At 43.6% G+C, this 22,927-nt stretch overlaps 1 long non-coding RNA gene across 2 annotated transcripts; it reads right to left on the bottom strand.

Moving 5' to 3' along the window:
- Positions 1–1,050: 1,050 nt before the first annotated feature.
- On the bottom strand, positions 1,051–22,682 carry LOC137212135 (uncharacterized). 2 transcript variants are annotated; one of them, XR_010937372.1, is made up of 4 exons: positions 22,424–22,678; positions 6,058–6,274; positions 4,836–5,056; positions 1,051–2,454 (listed from the first exon to the last, which is right to left on the bottom strand). It is a non-coding gene; the product is annotated as an uncharacterized lncRNA (long non-coding RNA). The 2 variants fall into 2 exon arrangements; XR_010937371.1 differs by lacking the exon at positions 1,051–2,454 and having other exon boundaries at positions 3,269–5,056; positions 22,424–22,682.
- Between the last annotated feature and the right edge of the window lie 245 nt (positions 22,683–22,927).

Below are 22,927 nucleotides of genomic sequence, written 5' to 3'. Positions count from 1 at the left end.
TGGTGTTAAATCAGCAAGGTTTCACCTAAATATGCCATTTCCACTGCTATTGGAGGACTACTCAAGAATAGGCAAGTGTTAGCCTACAGTATTTGTTTTTCTCTTTCTGACTTACTTCACTCTGTATGACGGTCTCGGTTCTGAAGAACCTAGGGGCAGGACAGGAATAAAGACGTAGACGTAGAGAATGGACTTGAGGACACGGAGAGGGGGAAGGGTAAGCTGGGACGAAGTGAGAGAGTGGCATGGACATATATACACTACCAAATATAAAATAGATAGCTAGTGGGAAGCAGCCGCATAGCACAGGGGGATAAGCTCGGTGCTTTGTGACCACCTAGAGGGGTGGGATAGGGAGGGTGGGAGGGAGACACAAGAGGGAGGAGACATGGGGAGATATGTATATGTATAGCTGATTCACTTTGTTATACAGCAGAAGCTAACACACCATCGTAAAGCAATTATACTCCAATAAAGATGTTAAAAAGAAAATAATAAGCAAGTGATGCTCAGATCTAACCATGTGTGAACTTTCCAAAGTGATTTCCACTAGCTAAGGTTCTATCTAGTCTCTAATGCAGTTGATCTTGAATGTCAGCCTGGGTTTTCCTCTAGCAGCCCGCTGCTCTTAGTGTCCATAATGCCAGCGGTCCCTGCTCCCTGGCTGCCTGTTCTTCTCACTCCTGGACAGCTCCACTTTCATACTCTGCTTAAACTGGGAATCTAAAAATAGTCAATCATCACAGCACTGACATAATGCTTCTGTTGTTCCGAGAGCAATTCTCTATCAGAAGAATTTTTTCAAGAAGGAGTTATGTTTAAGTTAAAAAATGACATGTGAAATGACTTCGAGCTCTTACAGTTTCACCCTGTTCCCACCCCCTGGACACAGAAGCACCTTTTAAAAGGTCTGGTTACAAAGAAGAGTAGGAAGGAGTGTGGACCATGGTTCTGCTTGGAATTGCAAAGATTGGTTTGACTTAACCTGTGCAAAGCCTTCAGTGTCTGGTCTAGCATCTGACACAGAGTAGGTGCTCAAAAGTGTGTTGGAGGAAAGACAGAGAGGTAGAAAGTTACCCAGTACATATGCTTGAGTTTCTCCATTTTCTTTTAGTGACGTTTATTGAGTCCCTACAGAATGTAAAGTGTTTTTCTAGGCACAGTTGAGTTTCATTCATTTACTTATTCATTTCTTTGTTCCCTAAGTGACTACTTTGCTTTCCTGCAATTCCCATTTGCATGTGTGATCACCAGCTCATAATCTCATCACTCACCCAAATATTCTTCAGGGGTCAAGTGCTCCTCCATCATTAGCAGTCACCACAATGTCACTGATATCTAAAATTGACAGGAAATCTCCTACTTCTGTTTCCCGTGGTATAATATGGAATCTCAGCAATCACCCAGGAAAGAAAATTCTCCAGTAGCTTTTTCTATAGACTAGAATGATTCACATCCTCTCGAATTCAGCTAAACCCTAGAGAGCTCTCTATGAGAGGTACAATGGCAGGCTGTCCTCCACTGAACCAAGTTCATGAACAATACCTTCTAACATCTGGAGAGTAATTCGCCAATCAGTAAGTCACGATGCTGTTTTATCGGACCATGATTAAGCCAGTACACCTCCCAAGAGCATAAGGGGTAGCATGTAGTAAACATTTAATAAACTTTTGATGAAATGAATGAATGAATACACAGAGAATGAACAGACAAACTGGGCACTGATTTTACAAGTAAAACGGAGACCTGAAAATTATGGGGCTGCTGTTCTCTTTTTTTTTTTTTTCAATTTATTTATTTTATTTTTGGCTGCATTGGGTTTTTGTTGCTCCTTGCGGGCTTTCTCTAGTTGCAGGGAGTGGGGGCTACTCTTTATTGTGGTACGTGGGCTTCTCATTGAGGTGGCTTCTTTTGTGGAGCACGGGCTCTAAGCACGCGGGCTTCAATAATTGTGGCTCGAGGGCTCTAGAGCGCAGGTTCAGTAGTTGTGGCACACGGGCTTAGTTGCTCCGCGGCATGTGGGATCTTCCTAGACCAGGGCTCGAAGCCGTGTCCCCTGCATTGGCAGGCAGATTCTTAACCACGGCGCCACCAGGGAAGCCCCTAAGCTGCTGTTCTAACCAGTACATCAATCTCTGTTGGATCAGCAAATCTTTCTCTCTCTCTCTCTCTCTCTCTCTCTCGATGACCTAAATGCATAGCTTTTTTGTTTTGCTTTTATACAATAAATGTGGAACTCTGACAAGGTTCAGTGCATCCTATTCTCTGTGGCAGGGATTTGGGAGATCAGCAGGCTTCCTTCACCTTCTGACAGCAGAGCTCATGGAGACTCAAAAATATCAAACCTTCCAGACAAAATTTGGAAGAGCAAGAGGAAATTTTTTTTTTTTTGGTTGCATCAGGAGAGAAAATCCGGGCACAGTGGAAAGGCATTTTATTTTTCAGATGAGAACCCTGAAAAATTAATGAAAGGCATGCTATTTTATTTCCTGGACACAAATCTCCAGTCAGATTCTAGGGTCCCAATTTTCTTGGCTATAGAATTACAGCAATGCTTTTTAATTTTATGTTTTTATGCTTTACATTGGCCTTTTGGAAATTAATATACGTATTGCTTGCTCACTGGACAAAATTCACACAAAATAGAAATATATATTAAATGGAAGTCATTTTGTCCCCTCTCCCCTCTACTCTCCACCTTCCAGCTCCCTGAGGAATAAACTCTGAGGTGGAGATTAGCCTGCACAGTGGTTGCTAAGAAGTGCCCTTGGTCACCAGAGTCACAGAGGAGTGAAAGAAACAGGACTGGGCAGAGGGAGAAGTTGAACTGTGATGTGGTTTCCAAAAAGGCTGGAGTTGATTCATAGGGGGAACTTGGGAGCTGGGATGGACTGTCAGAATTGTCCTAAAGGGAGGCAAGGGGTCTTTGTATGCCACCCCTTCCACTATACACTGGATGTGAGCCATCCTTCAACCCCTGCAGAAGGGGGTGTGAACTTGGAGGAGGCAGCTCCCTTCATCAGAGGGCAGTTCCTGGGGAGGGAGTGAGCTATGAGCCACCAGTACCTAACTAACACTTTGATCATTAGCCTTGTTTGCTTTCAAGAGAGAATTGGGTGGCACCCTACAGAAATACACTGTATTATTGTCTTTCCCAAACCCACACACTTTCCATGTCTCTATGAACACGTGAAACACACACACGCACACACACACACACACACACACACACACACACACACACTAATATAATAGTTAAGAACATGAATTCTGAAGCCAACCTTGGAAATTTACTTAGTCTCTCTCGGCCTTGATTGCCTCCTTGGTTAAAATGGGATGGGGGATGGTGACAACAGTACCAATCATAGAGCCATATAATTATAGAAGATGAAATGGGAAAAGTTCTGACACATAGAAAATTCAACTCCTTGCTTTTGCCACTCAACAATTGTCTTGGACAAGCTTCTCTGTTATTCATACAGAAGTACTTCATTCTCTTTAATAGCTGAATAGTATTCTTGAATATTGAATCCTAGATACGGAATGGAGTGGATTTGCCATAATTTCTTTAACAGTTTCCCTACTGTTGAGCAGTTAGATTGTCTCTAATTTCTTGCAATTACAAGTCATGTAGCAGTGACTATCCTTGTATGTTTATCCTTATGCCCTTGGAAGACTGTCTATAAGACAGGTTCATGAAAGTGGAATGTTTTTCAAAGGGCAAGCACACTTCACTTCTAACAGGTACTATTAATTGCCCCTGAAAAGACTGCAGAATTCTAACTTGGACCTCAGCATCATGAGATGAGTGTCTTCTCCCCCAACCACCACCAATCTCACACCAACACTGGATGTTAAAAATCAGTTACACTTTTGTTAGTCTAATAGGAGAAAAAAGATATTTCCTTGTTTTAATTTTCATTTCAATCAATCCTTGAGAAACGAAGCTTTTTTCTTAATGCTTCTTGGCCATTCATGTGTCTGCATTTGTGACTTGCCTAATTGTCTCCCTCCTCTGGGTCATCTTTGTTGACATATTTTTGAATGCATATATTGTAAATAGATTCTACGACTCCCTCACTCATCTGTTCGACTTTGGAGGGCGCCTCTCAATCCACAGAGGTTGAATTTCCATGTTAAATCTGCCAGTCTTCTTTACAGCACCTAGATTTGGGGTTCTGTGTGTGGAAGAGGTGTAAAGTCAAGCTCAGACGCAAAGCCCACTTTATCCTTAGAACTGCAAGTTCCTTTATAGGCCCTGAACTCTCCATCTGCCTAAAGCAGGCAGCTTCTTTTGGTGTCATTTCTGTTTTTCTGTTTTTAACTCAGTCCTGTTTATTAAATCTTAGACAATGTCTAGTCTACATTCTCATCCTCACAGCATTTTTCACTTGGACCTCTCCCTTCCTCCTCTTTCTGATTCCATTCCTTTTTGCTTCTTTTGACTATGTACAGCTTAGGGGAATAATTGGGGCAGAGGTCAACCTCCATGATGACAGTCCCTTGGACCATCATCTGGCTTGTAAGCATGTCTCTGCAGTCTCCTGCTGCCAGTGTCATCCCAATTTGGTCCTGGCACTAGTGATAATGGCTGTGTTGCCACGTGTGCTGTTGGGGTCAGGACAGTGGGGAAGCAGAAATAAAGTGTTCATATTTTTAAACTGGTGCAGTGGATGGTGAGTGGTTTCTGGGTTGTGGAGGCACCCAAGGAGTGTCTGGTTGTCAGGAATATCAATTTCTGCTGTCCTCTGACGTGGAGGTCCTCCCTGGCAGCAGTCCCATCACCTTTTCGGCCCTTGCCAGGAGCACAGTCATACTCCTTGTGGGAAATATACCTTGTGGTTCCTGTCCCACAGATAAACTCCAAGCTTCATCAGGCGGGGTTGTAAGAGAGAGCTGGTTCTCTTCTGTGACCTGCTGAGAGCCACAAAGAACTTGGACGTGGTGCTGCTGCCTCTTCAGTCACTCCAAAACACAGTCCAGTCACGTCCTGCTGATGTGATGCACTTTGGCAAGCTTCCTGTCTCCAGAGTGAGAGCTGTTTGCTGTGTGTCCTCTGAGGGAGATGTAGGTAGAGAAGAATTAACACCTCATCAACTGTGCCTTACTCAAGAAAATGACCCTGCCTCCTTCTCCCCACATATACATGGCGACTCAGAAAGGGTGATGCATCCACGCAGTTCTGGAAAGAACCACTGCTTTGCAAACCTTGCAGAGGGGTACTAATGCTATACTCCAGAGATCTATCTTGGTTGCTTTTTTCTGTCTGCTTCACAATGCCTGCCCAGGATATCTGTGATTCTGTGACTCAGCAAGAGAAGATTGGCCATGAGAATAATGATAAAGGTAGTAGTTATTGATAGTATCTTTTGAATATTTTCTGGAGTTCTACTTTCAGTGTGATGGAGTAAGTGCCCAGCAGACCAGTCTCCATGAACAACAGCTATAAACTTAGGACAAAATATTCAAAGGGCAAAATATACCCAGAGTCTCTGAAGAGACAACAAAAGCAAGCAGATTTTAGAAAGGAGTCGAAACTTGGAAGAAGAGATCAACAGAGGGTGAGATCCCCATTTTGTTGCAACTCTAGGGTAGGCCATAGTCACAGTGTGACACAGGCCAGCTGAAGGAATACGAGAACACTTGCCATCTTTCTGGTCTGAGGAATTGGAGACAGAATCCAAGGTGGCTACAGTGAAAAGTGTGGAAAGTGAAGAGGGAAGCCTAGAAAGGAGAATGCCAGAGTAGGGGAGCCCCAGATTCTGTGCATTAACTCTGCCCAAATCTGTAGCTGACCCTTGAACTATACATGCGTGAAGCAGACTGCAAACCACCCAGCTAAAGGAAAAAAGAGTTGAACTGAGATTTTAGCTGCCACTTACCACAGGCAAGACAGAGTCTTGTGCGATTTGAGTCTAAGCAAGTTACTGCCTGCTATAAAATATATCAAAATTCTTTAGAGGAATATAACGGAATACAGAATCTCTACATCATAACAACACAATGTCTAGAACACAATCCAAAATTTCTCCAGTAAATAGAATTAACAATAATTACCTCTTGAGGGTTGTTGGGAGACTTAATATGATGTATTTAGCACAGTGTTTGCAAAGTTCCTGGCATGCAGCTAGTGGATGAGTCACAGCCTATACCCCCTGGGATCTGGGGGAGGTATCTCAGGAAACACCTTCAGGAGGTTGCCAAATGTAGTCAACACTCCAAGTTGGAAGAGAAAGCACATCTGTCATTACCAGTCCATTTAGGCTCCAGAATCCTAGGAGTGGGGAAGAGGCATAAGCGGAGAGGGAAAGCAGCATTCAAGTTAGTTGCCAAGGTTGCCAGTGAGTTGCTAGAGTAGAGGCAGAAACAGTTCTCAAGCAAGTGCATAAAGTAAGCCAAATACAGAAATAAAGGAGCCAGGAAGCCAGTCCAAAGAGTACCAAAACCATATACAGATACATGACTGATCTAGAACAAAGACAAAGGTAGGGGTGGTTCTGAGGAAGGATTCAAGGGATTTGGAAGACAGGTTTTTGTCAGGTTCACAAGTTTCCCCTGTGATGATTGGGCACATTTTGCCTGTTCATGAAGGACCTCCCGGTCCTGCAAATCCAGGCTCTTTATCCTTTTATTCTTTCAAGGGGAAAACACTGAAGAGGCTGATTCAAGAATTACTATTACTTTTGATGGGTAAAATGGAAAAATCCAAGGTTGCCCAATAAAGGGCCGATGCCATGCTCTAAGAGAAGTAGGATCATCTTCCCGGTTCAGGACTAAGCCCAGCATAAGACAAAGCTTAACCTCCCTCCAATATGATCTACTTCCATCAAATAATAAAGACATTGGTATAACTCAGTCTGGGTGGGTGACTCTCCTTTCCTGGTTACTCCTGATCAGTGTTTTGCTTCCGTGTTTGGAAACAAAGTAATACCACAAGAATGCAGAATTTTAGCCAAAGATCATTTGTCTCCATTGACCTCATAGCCCTAGAGGTACCTCAGAAATCAAGTCTCTCCCTTGGGAGTAATGAAATTCTCATTTGTGTAATGATAGGTTGCTGATAAACTGAAGAGAAATGCTACTGATAATGTTTGCTCAACAGGACTTTAGTATTTCTCTTCTCCTTGCTTCTCCCATCAAATTATCGCATTGGCATACTTGAGTATGGATATGACTTTAATATGCTTCACTGACTCAGACATCTCCTAAGGTATCCTCACTGTTATAAGACTGAACAGAATCTTCAACATCAGATTAAATCTCACTGGACTCAAACTCTAGAGATTCCTTTGATAAATCAAGGGACTCCTATTTGACTCGAGCCCTGCAGAGCCCCTCTCAAACAAGCAAACATCCAGGCACCAATGCAGCTGGACAGGCCACTTCACAACAGTAGGTTCAGACTGTCTAGAGCTCCCCACCCCACCCTGCTTCAGGCTTCACTCTCCAGTGCCCATTTATCTCAGCTCCAGCATTGACCTGTCTTGCGATTTTACTTCCTTGCTCTTCAGAACGGGCACCTTCTACTGCTTCTTTACCTTGATCTCTGGTTCCTTCTTTGACTGTGATTTCTTTCTTTTTTAAAAAAATCAATTTATTTATTTATTTATGGCTGCATTTGGTCTTCATTGCTGTGCAGGCTTTCTCTAGTTGTGGCGAGCGGGGGCTACTCTTCGTTGGGGCGCACAGGCTTCTCACTGTGGTGGCTTCTCTTGTTGTGGCTCTAGGCGCACGGGCTTCAGTAGTTTTGGCATGTGGGCTCTAGAGCACAGGCTCAGTAGTTGTGGCACATGGGCTTACTTACTCTGCGGCATGTGGGATCTTCCTGGACCAGAGCTCGAACCCGTGTCCCCTGCATTGGCAGGCGGATTCTTAACCACTGCGCCACCAGGGAAGTCCGACTGTGATTTCTCCTCACCACGATGACTGTCCTGTTTTTGGTGATGCCAATTTAAAACTCTCATCACCTCCAGCCTAGCCCCAACCCTAGGATCTTCAACATACTACAGACCCTCAGGACCATGCTGTCTCCACCGTGAGTGTGGAGTGGAGCCTGGGGAGATTGATCTCTCGGATAAAAGCATCTCTGAGATTGCGTTTCTATTTTAGACAGAGTGAGAACTGAAGAAGTGCTTATAAGTGCGGTAGGAATCTCTTTGAACTTCTTAGAGCCCTCGTACATTTAGGCAGAGACTGTTCTTTTGGAAATGGTGACCCCAGCTCCAGCAAAGTTGGGATGTGTACATGCTCGTGAAATGTTCATTTCTGGAGAGGGAGGCACAAGAGAGCTCTGCCTCATCATGACAGCGGGCACGCCAGGGTCAGCACACTCCATTCAATGACAGGATGTCGCAGGCTTCGTGGGAGGAGAATGTACTTGGAGCAAGCACAACCTGAATTTCAAGGTTACTCTACCCCTGAGGCATTAGGAATCAGCTTCCTCCTTTAAAAAATGGGCACTTTGCCGGGGTGTGTGTGTGTGGGTGGGTGGGGATTATGATGATGATGATGATTATTACATTGTGCCAAGTACTGTTCTGATCACATGACAAAAGTTACTTCGTTTAGTCTTTATAACAATCCTACAAAGCAGGTCTCACTGTTACCATTCCGATTCTACAGATGCAGAAACTGAAGCACAAAGAAATCAACCTGCTTTTGAAGCCTACACAGCTAGAAAGCAGCAGAGTCAGGAACCAAACGCAGCAATGTGGCTTCGGATTTGGTGCTCTTAACCACTGTCCTCTGCTGTCCTCACGTGGTACCCCCCTCGCCCCCCCCCCCACCAGTCCAGTCGGTACTCAGCAAATGAGATCAGTTATAACAATAACAGCAATTATACCCTCACCACATCATGAAGGCAATTCCACAATGCACTGTCAATTTATTCATTCAACTAGCAGATTATGCAAATGTGCAGAGTGCTTGTATAATGCAAATGTGCTTACAAAATGTGAAAAATAAATCATTTATCTCTTCATCCACTTCTGCAATACCTCTCCCCATCGTAGCAGCAGCACCTGGTGGCCTGTGGGTGTTGAGCAAATGCTTATTAATTTGTGTCTCACACTGTCTGGTTTTAGAACATAATGATATAAATATTACCATTAATATTACAACTGTCACGAATGAGAATTCCATATTAAAGAATGAGTGCTATTGGAACATAAGCGTACAAAGGTCTACACTGAATGACCTTTCCAAAGTCTGGCAAGTTCCAAATTCTGCAGCAGACATAGGACAGTCAACCCTGTTCTGCCCTATAATGGTCTGAAAGGTTTATTTCTGTCTTTGGGGACCAGCAATTTCCGTGAAATTTGACAAGACATTTCTGCCTCTCAGTCTTGTTCTCAAGTTTGCCCAATTTGGAAATTTGACAAGGGGATGAAATGCTACCACTTGCTCACGACGGCCATGGACGCTTGGTACAGTCAGTCTTCAGCATCTGGGTTAACCTCTGTTAAAGAAAGCTTGCAGAACTAGGACCAAAAGACTCACTAATGCACAGTGTACCAAGCCTCAGTGTTCCGGCTCCCTCTTCCCTTTCATGTTGTATTCACTGCCTTAACTAAGCGGCCCTTTGCCAAGCCAGCCTTGTGACTAATGGGCCTTTGATCAGGTCTTGCTTCCTAACAGCTGGACATATAAATGGAAGTTTATCCTAATTAAGTAATGAACATTGATTGTCCCTACCTTCTGACTGAAAAGTGTCTCCTCATCTCAAAGCAACCCCATTGTTTTTATGTCAAGGCTAATATCTCTGATGGACTTTGCTTAGGGTCAGGGCATGTGCAATTTAGGACACTTAGGAGAAAAAGAGCAAGGGTTGAAGAAGTCGTGGGAACAGATTTTCTAGAATCTGCTAGCATGATCTTGTTGGGGCAGGAAAGCTACAATTTTTTGAGCACCTGCAATTGCTAGCACGTAAAGTACTTCATGTACACTATTTCATTCTATCTTCATGTTAATCTTATAGCTAGCGTCAGCTCCACTGAAAGTGAAGAAAATGAAGATAAGGGGCTGAGTGAACTAGTGGTTACATGGTTGGTCAGTGACCGAGTCACTGTTCCAACAGCCCAAACCAGGTTCTAGGTGACTCCAAAGTTTTATTTCCCCAGCACGTTGGATGATCATTCTCTTTTGCTCCTACACTGGAAACAGCACAGGATTTGCGCTCTGAACCTGTTCCTTACTAGCTCTATGGCCTTGAATAAGTTACATATCCTTTTTGATCTGGAGTTCTTTACCTGAAGATCAAGATCCACCGGCACCCTCTCTGCTGACTCCACCAGGTTTTTGTGAATGGGATTTGCACATGATAACATGATGTGCAAAGTGGTGGGTTATTGGCCTGTTTGCAAACAGCCTTTGTTAATCTGTTGTAATCTCTGGGCCACTCTGAGACTTTTTGCTTCCCCTTCCTGACTCTCCAAAAGCAACACCTGGGACTGCTTTGCCAATAACAGATTTGTTTTCATTATTAGGGATGATTCTGTCATCAAGTTGGAACAGAAACGGCAACTGAATGTGCTTTCATGGGAATTTCAAAGATTCAACTTTTGGGGAAAAAAGATATAGGAGCCAATGTAACAGCCATTAAGTCCATAGTTTAAAAACAAATGCTACTAAGACACAGATGATATCATACAATAGTTGGAATGTCTCCTGTTTTCTCAGGCTCACAGAGCAGGGCAGCCCTCAGAAATCTCACGCCAGCTGTCAGCGTCTATTCCAAGGATTGCCACTCCCATGCATCTCTTTGGCAAATTCCTCTCTCTCCAACCCAAATCTGTTGTACTTAACTCCTAGCATAACCCAGGAAATCATAAGGGGACCTGGTGCTGCTTTCTGTGGTATCAGAGGGGTCTTACTCCATGTGGCAGTTTCCCGGAATGGAGACTCACTGATTACACAACAGGAATCATTAATTGAGTAGTCTATATCCCAAGAGATTATACACCCTGCCCCTCCACTGACAGTTGAATTGACACACCCTATAGGAGACAAGAGGAAATTGTAGGCTGCTTAAGCAGCATCTCCTCTCATGTGCCATAAAATCCCTCTGTATTTTATCCAGAAAGGAGGCTAATCGAACTGGGGCTAAATTAATGCTAATAACTGGCCATGGAGGTATGCCATCTAATCTTAGGACAAGTATGCCCATTTTGAGCAAGAGATTTCCTGGGGCTTAAAAACTTACTACCATACCAGAAAGATAGTTTGGCGGTTCCACAAAAAGTTAAACATAGAATTACCATATGACCCAGAAATTCTATTCTTACATATATTTACCCCAAATTGAAGGCAAGTACTTAACCATATCTTTGTACACAAATTCTCAAATACACGATAGCCAAAAGGTGAAAGCCACCCAAATGTCCATCAATGGATGAATGGGTATACAAACTCTGGTATACTCACACAATGGAATATCATTCAACCATAAAAAGGAATGTGCTACATCGTGGATGAATTTTAAAAACATTATGCTAAGTGAAAGAAACCAGACACAAAAGGTCACATATTGTATGATTCTGTTTACATTAAATATTTAGAATAGGTAAATATAGAGACAGATAGATTGGAGGTCACCAGGAGCTGGGAGGAAGAAGGAATGAAGAGTAATGGCTTAGTTGATAAGGGGCTTTATTCTGGAGTGACAGAAAGGTTTTGGAACTAGATAGATGTGATATACAACATAAATGTACTAAATAACACTGAGTTACTCAGTTTAAAATGACTAATTTTATGTTATGTGAATTTCACCTAATTTTTTTTTAAAACCCTACTACTAAAGCAACTTCCTCTAAAATGCATAAAAAATAAAAATGGATTGATGAATGGACAGACATAAATATGTGATCAAGCATGAAGAGCAAAATGTTAATTATAGAAGCCAGGTGGTGGGTACATGGGTGTTTGCTGTAAATTCAGTGTTTCAATGGGTTTGAAAATTTTTATAATGGACTGTTGGAAAATAATGAAACCTGGTAGACTTACCATGTCATCAGGTCGTTGGAAAGGAAGTACCAAAATCCTGCTTTCCTACATGGGTCTTCCTATCATGGTCCTGACCATGTTTGGAAACTAGTCAGGATAAATTAGCTGAGCTTTGTCCACTGCACACACTCCTCCCCTCCCCTCCTCGTTCCCACATCACCCATCTGCAGATAATGCCCCCTTTTCATGATAATAACTCACATATCTGCTATAGCCAGCCCCTGTGCAGGTAACTGACATTCATTGTCTCCAATCTTGATAACACTCAAAGTAGGTTACAGACGAGAAACTGTCCATAATAGTGAGTAAAACCAGACACAAAAGAATACATATATTTTATATGAGTAGATTGTATAAGAAGTAGAAGGACTGACAGGCAAAATGAATTTATGCTGTTCAAAGGGAGGATAATGCTACCCTTAGGGGGCAGTTGACTGGAAGGGCTCCCAGGAGGCTCCTGGGCTGCTGTGCTGGTACCATTTTATTTCTTGATCTAGTGATTACATGAATGTGTTTACTTTGTGAAAATACACTGAGCTGTACTATGCGCACCTTCTTGTACGTATACTCTATATTAATAAATGTTTAATAAAACCAAATCAATGAAATGGATAACTAAAATTAATCAGTAAAACTCAAAGCGGTCTGTTGAAAAGATAAATTAAAATATAAAAAGAAAGATGGAGAAAACACAAAAGAGTAATATTAGGAATAAGAAGAGACATAACTGCCAATATAGAAGGAGTTGCAATTTTATAGAAGAATACCGTACACAGATTTACTCCAATGGCCTTGAATATCTTGATGAAATGGATGCTTTTCTAAGAAAACAACTAAAACCAAGATTGTAGGGGAGCATCCATGGATCACAGATTTTGCTGCTGGCTGGAGTCTAAACAACAGCTGAATTCACAAATCCCTCTTCTCTTGTTAGCACTGGGAAGGGCCACAGTAACACACCCACAGACTGACCAACTAGTGAATGGCCAGGAGCCACTGTGCAATGCAGGCCCCTTCATCAGCAGAACCTATAAAGCCCTGCCATGGAAAGAAGGTGGTGGGCGTCACTGTGGTCAGAGTCTGAATCCATGTCTTATGAAACAGCAGAGCACTGGACTGTGCCCTTGTCTTGGATGCCTTTCCAAGGCCAGGTGTTAACTAGGTAAGACTAGATGGCTCAAACCTGTTGAACAGATGTAATACTACGTCAGGGATGGGAATGGTATTTTTGTTGTAATAAGTATTTTTATTTAAAAATAAGAAGCTGACCTGTATACAAGCCCCTGTGTCCCTGTCCTTTGAAGTAAAAGGCTTTTGCTTTAGTCTCCCAGGCTTCCTCTGAGTCTCAAAAGGCTGGCTCAAGAGTTAATGATGAGCAAACCTGAAGATGTAGAAACAAAGAATAGCTGTTGGGCTGGGGAACTGGTAACAATTTAGACTATAAGTCTGCCACATCGCAGAATCACCAAACTCTCAGTTCCCTGAAAGATACAGATAAAGGCCTGACACATATTCATAAGTTGTTTTTACAGGAAGCAGACCCTCACCAGAGGAAAACTGCTGACCACAGCACATAGACCCTAGACTGGTTGAAACCAGAAGGCCGATGATGCTTGAAACCTCACCTTGATGCCAACCAATCTGAGAATTGTGCATGAGCCGATCACACTCTGAAGCCCCCTCCCTCACACTGCCTTTAAAACCCCTTGCCTGAAAGCAATAGGGGAGTTCAGGTCTTGAGCTTGAGCTGCCCCTTCTCCTTGTTTGGGGGCCTGCAGTAAATGCCACACTTTCCTTTACCACAACTTGGTGTCAGTAGTTTGGCTTTACTGCGTGAGGGCAAGCAGACCCAAGTTTGGTTCAGTAACAAAGCCACCTTTTGAATACTTGACAGGTGTCAGAAATGTTATTTTTCTTTAAGTAGATTTTTAAAGAAAAGTCAACCCGTGTGGCATAGAGGGAAGGAACCCAACAAATGTTAAGTTCAGGATAATAATCCATTAGCAGCTGGGAAGGATATAGTTGAGGGAGATTTTTCCCTGCAAGCTCTAACTTGACACCTTGAGGTAAGAGAGAAACTCCAAGCAGGAAGAGATAGCCAAGATAATTAGATATTGCAGAGAGGGTCAGAAGGACCAAAGAGAACCTGTATTTATAAGGTTGGGCAACCTGAACTTTCCTGGTTACTTCAGAAAGGTGCTTCTTTTTTGATGAGAGCAAAAGCCCAGAAATGTGTGAGAAGTAAAGGGGGAGGGCGGGTCCTTCCTTGGGGTGGTAGTGGGGAGGGGAGCTTTTGTGAGGTGTGGTGGTATTGGAAAAGGATTTAAATTTTGAAGGTACAATCAGGCAGTGAGAAGGTGGTTTGTTTTTACCCCGAAGGGAAGGAGCAAGGCAAAAACGTTAGAGATGCAAAAGAGAAAATAGAAATAATGGATGGGGACAAGATCTTAGATTCAAGAAGATGAGAAAACATGGACTAGAGGGAAGGGCTTGGCTTTGGAAAGGAGGCTAACTAACCAGAGCTAACGTAACCTCTGTGGTGGGTTGGATGGTGGTCCCCAAAAGGGATGTACATTTCTAAACCCCCACTACTCGTGAGTGTGACCTTATTTGGAAACAAGATCTTTGCAGCAATAATTAAGGATCTCCAGATGAGATTATCATGGATTTAGGGTGAGCCCTAAATCCAATAAATGGTGTCCTTATTAGAGAAAGAAAAGGGAGATTTAAGGCACAGACACAGAGGGGAAAATGCCATGTGAAGATGGAGGCAGAGGCAGAGATTGGAGTTACGTCCCAAGCCAAGGAGAGTTTAGAGCCACCGGAAGCTGGGAGAGGCAATGAAGCCATCTCCCCTAGAGGCTTCAGAGGGAGGATCGCCCTGCTGACACCTTCATTTCAAGATTCTGGCCAGCAGAACTGTGAGAGAACACATTTCTCTTGTCTGAAGCCACCCAGTTTGTGGTACTCTGTTATGGCAGTCCTAGGAAAATAATACAACCTCCAAACTCCAGGTTAAAAATTAAACCCAGTAGAGTGAGCAAACCTGAGATACATTGACATACTTCAGAGATATGTCTTCACTCATTGGTTTGGTTAGGAATCCAGTCGGCCTGGTAGAACCTTATTCCTGGAACAACCATGGCTGTGTCAACCTGAGCCTCAAATGTTCCCTTCAGTGTCCAGTCTCCAGTTAGCCTCTGCCTTCCATTGCCCTGGTCAGCATTTCTCACTGTGCACCCAACTCTCATCACAGTATATACAGTACATTTCTCCTGGGCACCTACACAAACACTTATTTTCTTAGTCGATCTAACTTACTGCTGATTCCTGCCACTTATGTTCAAGTTCCTCAATTCCTCACAATTTAATGTGCTACCAATTACAGCATGACAAGGCACTGAGTATCATTTATTCAAATCATTTTAGCACCTTAGCTGGGACTCAAAGGAGGGTATTAATCCTATGTATCCAATTCATTGAGAAATTCCCAATCTAGACTCACTGTAGATCATCCAGATTCCAGTGCGGGACTTAGGGAAAAAATGTGGTAAAGGACCACATTAATTCACTCCATATTTATATAGTACCTATTTACTCCCAAGTACTTTGCTAAGTGTCAGAAATATATATATGAATGGGAGGAATGAGTTTGACTTTCAAAGAGCTCATGGTCTCCTGAGTAGCTGGGGAAAAGACAGTGAATTCAACAATACGAATACAATATGACAAGCATTATCTTATGGTATAAACAGTTCCTCTTAGGAGTCTTGGGAAGAGAGGGGGTGTTTCTGGAGATGGGGTAAGGGCTTGTGCTAGAGCATCTCTGTTAGTCCTTCTAGAGGCCCACTCCACACTTCCACTTGCCCTGTGCTCTTGGAGGCTTTGTCTATGAGCGGTATCCTCTGCGCACTTGTGCTTTCCCACTTCTAGATGGGTTCAGTTGATGGGAGGACACCCGAGGGTGGAGGAGAGAGATCCCCTCCTGTCTCACTGCAGGTGCTCTAGGACAGGCCACAGCTTCTGTCTGGAGACCCCTCTTACAAATCTGGGCAAGTTCTGGGAACTGTTTTTTCTTTCCTAATTCTAGTGGTCACTAGCCTTGGGCTGCTTCACCATCTCATCTTGGCTACCCTTAACCTTGCACACCTTTGTAAAGAGCGCCATCATGAGACATCCTTTAACCAATCATTGGAGTGTGCCAACTGGAGTGTTTACTGTTGGGAACCTAATGGGCACTGGAGTCAAGGAATGCTTCACAGAGGTGGTGACTTTGAACTTTGTCCTGAAGAACGAGTAAGATTTCACCAGGTGTATATGCATGGGGTAGGGTCTCCCAGGTTAAAGTAAGAACATTGTCAAGGCTGGGAGGCCTGGGATTGCACTGTACATTTGGAGACTAAAAAGTAATACTTATCTTCTTATAGAGGGGCCTGTGGGGACTGGTGGGAAAAGAAATTGGAAAGTTGTAAGGCTTTCAATTTTTGAGTTATATCCTATAAGTAATGGGAAATTCAAAAGACACTGACAAGATTCCAATGCCTTGAATCTCCAGATACCCAGGTCTTTCTACAAAATCTGTACTTCAGAAGTGAGAGGCTGGCATAGATCTGGGCTGTGAATTTATGCTTCATTGGTTTTGTACTCCTCTTTGCTTGGTGGTTAATAAAATTCTCTCTCAGACTGTGAGCTGAGGAAAGCTGTTGACTTTTTAAAACATCAAATCACTTCAAAAGCTTTTCCTTCTCAGTTCCAATTTATTGGGCCTTCTACTTATGTATTATGGAAAAAGCTACCTTGAGCTATGTCACAGTTTCATTCAATTACAGAAAACTTTGCCTAACGTGACAGTCTTTCATAGATCCTTATGAAAGGGAGTGCTTAATCAGAGCTAATATTCTTTTTTTTTTTTTTTTGCGGTACACGGGCCTCCTCACTGCTGTGGCCTCTCCCGTTGCGGAGCACAGGCTCCGGACACGCAGGCTCAGTGGCTATGGCTCACGGGCTCAGCTGCTACGTGGCATGTGGGATCTTCCTGGACCAGGGCACGAACCCGTGTCACCTGCATCGGCAGGTGGACTGTCAACCACTGCGCCACCAGGGAAGCCCCCAGAGCTAATCTTCTTGGCTCAGGTCTCAGGGAAGGGGGAAGAGAGAGGCCAAACTAACATCTGGTGAAGGGAGGAGAAGGAGGAAGCACTGAAGAAGAGAGGAAAATTCAGAGCAGCGTTGTCCAGTAGAAATGTAACATAAACCACAAATACAAGACACATATGCAATTTTAAAGGCTTGTAGAAGCCACACCGAGGAAAAGTAAAAGGAAGTGAAAGCAAACCTTGTGTCCTTTGACAGTTAAACGTACAAACGAAATGTGGTGCCTACATACAATGGCATATTATTCAGCCTTAAAAAGGAAGGGCATTCTGACATAGTCAACAACATGGATGAACCTTGAGGGCATTATGCTAAGTGAAATAAGCCAGTCGCAAAAGGACAAGTACTGTGTGATTCCACTTACATGAGGTACCTCGAGTAGTCAAATTCATAGAGACGGAAAGTAGAAGAGTGGTTGCCAGGGGTTGCGGGAAGGGGGAATGGGGAGTTGTTTAATGTGTATAGAGCACCAAGTTTGCAAGATAAAAGAGTTTTGGAGATTGGTTATAGAACTGTACTCTGAAAAATGGTTAATATGGTCAATTTTATGTTATGTGTATTTTACCACAACTTTTAAAAAGGTTTTTACCTTTTAAAACAGGTAAACTTAATGTTAAGAATACATTTTATTTAATCCATTATATGCCAAACATTATGATTTCAATATGTAATCAATACAAATTTATTGCTAGTCTCCATGTTTTACTACTAAGCCACTGAGATCTGATGCATATTTGTACACTGATGGCACACCTCCGTTTGAACCAGCCACACACAGTTCAAGTGCTCAATGGCCACATGTGGCTAACGGCTACCATATTGGACAGTGCAGGTCTAGAGCATTGAACAAAGCTGGCTTCTTGGCTGGGGTTCTTGTCTTTTCCTTACAAGTGCACCAGTGACTTGCCTCATGGTGATATTTTTTCAGAGAATTCTTCCTTTAGGAACTTGCCTTTGAGGCAGTACCAGGCATGGGCTGAGACCGAAGCTTTTTGTGTAGCATCATGGGAGGTGGTTCTAAAAGCCTTCCCAGGACCCTAAGTCCAAAGAGATCAAAAGAGGCCATGGAGCTCACCTCCACTGTCCCAGGAGAACCTTGCTTGTGACTACTCTGGCCCTTGATCCAGTGCTAACTGTTGGTACACCAGTGAGGTGTGGTCATAGATAACAGATGTCAGAGACAGATTCACTTGCTTTGTGACTTTGGACAAGTTGTATAACATCTCAGAGCCTGAGTTTCTTCATGGTGAAATATAGATAAGGATGGTGGTCATCTTATAAGGCTGTTGTGAGAATGAATTCAAAATGCACATACAAAACTTTGGTACAAAGGGACTGGTGCATATTAAACAGTGGCTTGGTTATAAAAATCACCATCGTCATTGCTGTTACTGCTACGGTACATTTTAGCTGTACAGTCATGTTTTAACATTCTCTTAGACTGTCAATCATTCCTTCAGCCAATGGTAAAAGAGTTGATGGCTCAGGGATTAAGAACTCAGACGCTGGAACTTGACTTCTTTGGCTGAAGTTGTGGTCTTGACACTTTAAGTGGCCTGAGACTCTTTCCCTTCCTCAATGCCTCCTCCTTCTGAACCCTTGATCCCACACACCCTCCAGCATAACCTCCTTGTCTCTCAGTTTTCAAATCTGTAAAATGGGACTAATAATAGTAAACACTGCATAGGATTGTTGTGAGGATTAAACACAATAATGTAGATGTGCCCTTAAAACATGTCCTGGCACACGGCAAACTTTAGAGAAGTGGGGTTGCAGCAGGGAATTAAGCACACACCATACTTGCTCTCCCAGAGTATAATCCTGCAGGACAGCTAGACCTTCAACCAATACTACAATAAAGAATGAGTGATATCATGTGGGGAGTCCTTACTAATGTCTTTCCTAAATACATGTGCTACAGTTTAAAAGCCTCTTGTCCTATCCTTAGCAGACCAAAGCTTTATTCTCTCCAGCAGACCATGAGCATACCATTTCTCCCTGTCTGCCCAGAATCTGAAGCAGCAAGGCCTCCTTTCCTTCTCAGGCCATTGCCCCATCACCTCCAATTCAGATGCACCAGTGGCCCACCAATTTTGTGAAGCAGCTCTCTCTATTAAGCCCTTGCCCACTGAGTCAATAGAGCTCCTAAAACACCCCCACATTTGTCAAACCCACTTATCTATGGGCAGGAAAATCCCACTCCCAAGACACTGTCAGTTTCCACTTGTGTAGGTCAGGGTGGGCAAATATATGCTGAGTTTCTGTGTGGCTCCCACTGGACACTCCTGGATTTTGCACAAATAATTACTAAATGAACAAAAGAGATTAGCACTGAAGTGATCTATGGGGAGCTACACAGGAGGTCAGAACAGCACTGATTAATCTCCAAATTGACCAGATACATGGACCACATAAAAGAAAAAAATAAATTGTTGATAAAATTATCCTTAAGGGAGGTAGGCACTGAGAAAGGAGCATTCAACCACTCTTATTTGATCAGAGTTGGCATTCAGCCCTGTCTGACTCCCATCGTGAAAGCACATGCATTCGGGAGAAGTACCCCTAGCAGTGGAGACCTTAAAACATGTTCCTTTTTCCCCAATAAGCTTAGCCACTTCTCGCCTTCCCAAGGACCCCATTCCCCCTTCTCTGTGAGGCCTCTGTCTCAAATCCTGTCCAAGGCGGGAGTTTGTCTCTATACTGGCTCTGTTAGGGCTGGAGAGGAAGACGGAAGGGCCAGGGAGCCTGCTGGACTTGAGCTCCAGGGCTTGGAGAGAATTCTGGGCTGGCTCCTCCCACCCCCCAAGCCGTGACCCCTGCTCATCTTGCTCAGGCACTCTGGGACAGGATGGAGAGCTTCTGCCCCTCCCTTCTTCACCCCTACAGAGATGGAAAGGGGAGGCTGTTAAACTTGCATGCCTCATGGGAGTCATTGACAAAGTGAAGGCACCTGAGAAGCTGTAGGCTTGTCCTAGGGAGGATCACAGTGCCTAGTGCCTGGCTTACTAGGACTCAAAAGCAAATTGAAAAAAAGGGATGAGTACATCTTCATAGTTCCTCATTCAGAGAGAGAGAGGAAATCTAATGTGTGTAAGGCTCTAGATCAATTGATATTTACCTAGACCATATTACGGATGGTTTGGGGCCAAAGAAATATGTTTCGGGGAACAGTTTGGTAATAAGCAGGAAAAGCCACTAAAATGTCCATATTTTTTACCTCTCTGATATCACTGTTGAGAATTCATCCTTTTTTTGAATCCAAAATCCATCCGATTTTTTTTTTTAAAGAAAGAGAAGTAAAACTGCTTTATGCACAGAACATATTCAGAGTGGCATTACAATCATGGGAAAACTAGAAGCAATTTAAACAGTCAACAGTTGCTAAACAGATTGTAGCATACCCACTTAAGGGATTAATCCATTTAATCCAGCCACAATTAATCATTTATGTGAAACTGTACTGGAAGATGGGAAAGTGTTTATAGAATAATATTGGGAAAGAAGAAGAGTAAATGAATATATCCAGACTGTAGTTACATTTGTGTCAAAAAGGCATGCTTGGGCAAAGACTGAGAGAACAGAGAAGAACCAGAGGTGATAAAAGGTTGAGATTAGGAAAAAAATCTTAAAAAAAAAGAGACACTTTGTAGTGTTTCCTCAGTGCATTGTTACTAGTGATAGGAAAAATAAATAATACAAAGCATGGACATCAGGTTACTCACCTTGGCTCATTTCTTTGTTTTTCCCTGGGTTGTTTAAATTAGATCCCCCCAACCTGGATGCCAAGGCATAGCTTTGTGCCATGGGCAGGTTCCAGATAGCGTGATGTGCCAACTATTGAACGCTTTCCACTGGGATGGTCACTTGAGCCACCTAGCCACTCATCCCCAGCTTTGAGCCACCTTGTCTGTTTCCCTGGAGTGCCAAGGTATGAGAAAGGTCAGAAAGCACTGCCTGGGTGAGAGGATTCCCGGTGAAGCTCTTCCCTTGGTTCACGTATCACTCACACCCCATAGCAACTCAGGAGCTGTGCCCTGACCCTCCAGCACAAGAGCATTCAGTTCTGCACTCAAGCATTGGCTGACCACTCTCCTCCTGGCCAAGTCCTGGTGTGAAGTGTCTCTGACTCTTCTACCCTCGTCGTCATGCATGGCTGCCCAAAGCCTGCCCTTAAGATGAGCAACAATGGGTCCCTCCCTGGCTCCCTCCTTCTGCCCCTTTTCCCCTCCTCTTGGAGAGGATGAACTTGTATGTATTTACTGCAGATGCTTAAGCAGGTAAACACTCAGCATGACATGCTCAGCCACGTCAAAGCTTCTGAAGAGAGAAGGAAGGAAGCAGGGATGAGAAAACAAACAACACGCAAGCACCTGTGTCTTCTGATAACCAGAATACAGCAAGTCCATGACCAGGTGAACTTTCACTCAGCACATTACTTAGCATCAGTAACAGTAACCCAAAGACACGAACCAGCTCCGCATGTTACAACCACCTGCTGCTGGCTGCACAAGTGCTTTAAAGCAACAATATTCTCTCCTGCCCCTTTTCAGCTTCAGCCTATCCAATGTTCCACAGTAAATTCCAGAGCTTGGTCCAAAAAAAAACTTTCCCAAAGTTCAAGATTGATGCTGCCAACCCTGAGAGACCTGCTGAGCAGATGCATGAAAGGCACCCCATGTTTCCTGTGCCTGTGCTGTGCTCACTGAACTCTTTTAACAGTGACAACTGAGAGGTTAAACTGTGTTGGATTTGGTGCTCTTTACTACAGACAACTCGAGCTCAGAACCAGAGACACAAAAGTCACCCTCGCCCCTTTGTGTTTAGCGGGATGCAAACACCTCTGCAGAAGGGCAGCTCAATGGCAAAGGAATAGAGATCTACACACCACACCTGCAAAACAAACTTGGGAAAGAAAATCTCTTCGGAAAGAAAACAGTCCTTCTGCTCAGGAAGCCTCTCTCAGGCTGCGCTTTCTGCTATGTAACCCACTCTCAAGGATGAAGAAGAGGAAGAAAAAAAAACAAAAAGAAAAAATTCCCCACCTGCTGCTTACATATATTATGATCTGAGGAGAAAACGCAAGCGCGTGTGAGCCCACTCTCGCACTTCCTTTGGCAGATCCTCAATGTACTTGTTAATTGTGTAAACCATCTCCCCTACCCTCAGCCACCCAGAAAGCTCCAAGCCACACATGCACGCCCACCTCACAGCCAAGCCCCCTCCCCAGCATTCCTTTCCAGTTGCAGAGAAATCATAAAATGCTACTCACATGTGGCAGCTTCAGCTTCCCTTTCCCTCTCCCCAGCCTGAGCACCGGCTCTGGTTGCTGCTGCTGCTGATTTTCCCGTTGCAAGTGAAACAAACCTTCATCGACAGAGATGGTTTTCCTCTGGGCTGCTTTGTCTGAGATTCCCCAGATGAACACTGACTCGTTTATGTCATTATCCGAGTTTGATAGCTCCCCTAACACAGGCAGGGCTTTGGGGCTGTCATCTTCCACTGGCTGGGCTTCTGCTGAGAGAAACAACAGACCTGCAACTGACAACTGATCGCATCAAAACACTCCAGGGGATGGCAACCCAAGACTACAGAGTAACACGTTATCTTGCAATGATACCATGCACAGCCGTGGATCATCTGTCTTCTACTGGCACTGTGAGTGTAGCCAAGTTGAAGAGACATTATTTAAGAACTTACAGCTTCCAGGATGTCTCCAAGTGAAGCCATATGGGCATTATAAAGCAGTGTCAACAGAAGGACTCTACAACCCTCA

The sequence above is a fragment of the Pseudorca crassidens genome, chromosome 19 (assembly GCF_039906515.1).
Source record: "Pseudorca crassidens isolate mPseCra1 chromosome 19, mPseCra1.hap1, whole genome shotgun sequence".
In the NCBI taxonomy this organism is placed as follows: domain Eukaryota; kingdom Metazoa; phylum Chordata; class Mammalia; order Artiodactyla; family Delphinidae; genus Pseudorca; species Pseudorca crassidens.
This window is presented reverse-complemented; position numbering and strand designations above follow the sequence as displayed.